Source organism: Chondrus crispus, genomic scaffold (genome assembly GCF_000350225.1).
Source record: "Chondrus crispus Stackhouse genomic scaffold, scaffold_78, whole genome shotgun sequence".
Classification (NCBI taxonomy): domain Eukaryota; phylum Rhodophyta; class Florideophyceae; order Gigartinales; family Gigartinaceae; genus Chondrus; species Chondrus crispus.
The window spans coordinates 7302-8678 of NW_005178710.1; positions in this window are offsets into that span (position 1 = coordinate 7302).

Here is a 1377-nt window from a genome sequence, read left to right on the forward strand (position 1 = left end):
GGTCCTGACATCCAAGCCGGTGGGGCGCCTGAGAAGAAGCGGGCAGGGAGGAGGTGGCGTGCGATGGCGAGGACGTTGTCGCGGGCGTTGTCCGCGGTGGGTGCGACGGGGAGGCCGCGCGGCTTGCGGACGGCGAGGAGCGGGCCGGCGCGTGCGAGGATGCGGAGCGGGGCGCGCGGGCGGTGGCGCTTGGGCGAGGCGTAGACGCGGAGGTAGAGGCGGCGGGCCGCGGGCAGCGGGCGGGCGGCGTCGGCGGCGGTGAGGCGGGCGGCGCGCGGGGAGGTGCGGGGGTCCGGGACGCCGACGCGCAGGTAGATGGCGCCCAGGGCGGCCAGGTCGGCGAGCAGCGGGGCGGGGAGCGCGGTGTGGCGGCGGAGGAAGGCGAGCGCGGTGGTGGGGGTGGCGGTGCCGTGCGGGGAGAGGACGTGGTAGATGACGGGCGGTAGGGTGGTGGTGGGCGGCAGGCGCGGCGGGAGCGGCGGGATGGGCGTGACCGGGGAGTAGACGTGGACCAGGACGCCCGTGGCGGAGGGCGGGAAGTGGCGTGAGATGTCCCAACGCGGGCGGGGGGCGGTGGCGGTGGCGGTGGCGGTGGCGGAGGAGGAGGAGGAGGACATGGCAGCAGCGGTAGTGGGGATCGGTTTGGCAATGCGGGCGTCGGCGATTGTGGCGCGTTTATTACAAGAAGGATTAAGAAAAAGTTACGAGTTACAGTACTGGTTGTTGTTGTTCTTTTTCTTCTTATGGTATAGCCTCGTGGTGGTGGTTGTGGTTGTGGTCGTCGTTTTCGGCGGCGGCGGGGCCGGGGCCGGGGTGGTGTTCGTCGGCAAGGACCCTCGCGGGTCCCAAGGAGGCGAGCGCGAGGCCGGAGACGGCGCCCTTTGCGACTTGGCGGCGAAAGCGAGTCCAGGAGGGGCGGCCGTGCAAGAAGGCAGCGACGGCGCGGTTCTGGGCGTTGAGCAGAGCGAGGGGGTCCGAGCCTGGAGCGGTCATGCGGGCGGCGCGAGCGATGAAGAAGGGGATGCGGAGTGGAAAGTCGGAAGCGTTATTGTGCATGCCTCCAAGGACCTTGACGGCGTCCACGGTGGCCGAAGCCGAGGGAGTGCGGAGGGTCTCGCGCAGCGCGCGCGAGTCGGGCATGTCGGAGAGGGCCTGGTCGACGAAGAGGAGGTCGGCGTCGCGCAGGTCGAGGCGAGCAAAGAAGGCGGGCGGGAGCGGGGTGAGCCAGGCGTCGAGGCAGACGACCTTGCGCACGCACGGGCGGTCTGCGGCGTAGGCCAGGACGGTAGCGGCGCCGAAGGAGTGTCCGACGACGACGGGGGCGGCGGCGTCGAGGGCCGGGCCGAGGTGCGGGAGCGGGGCGTGCGCGGGGTCGAG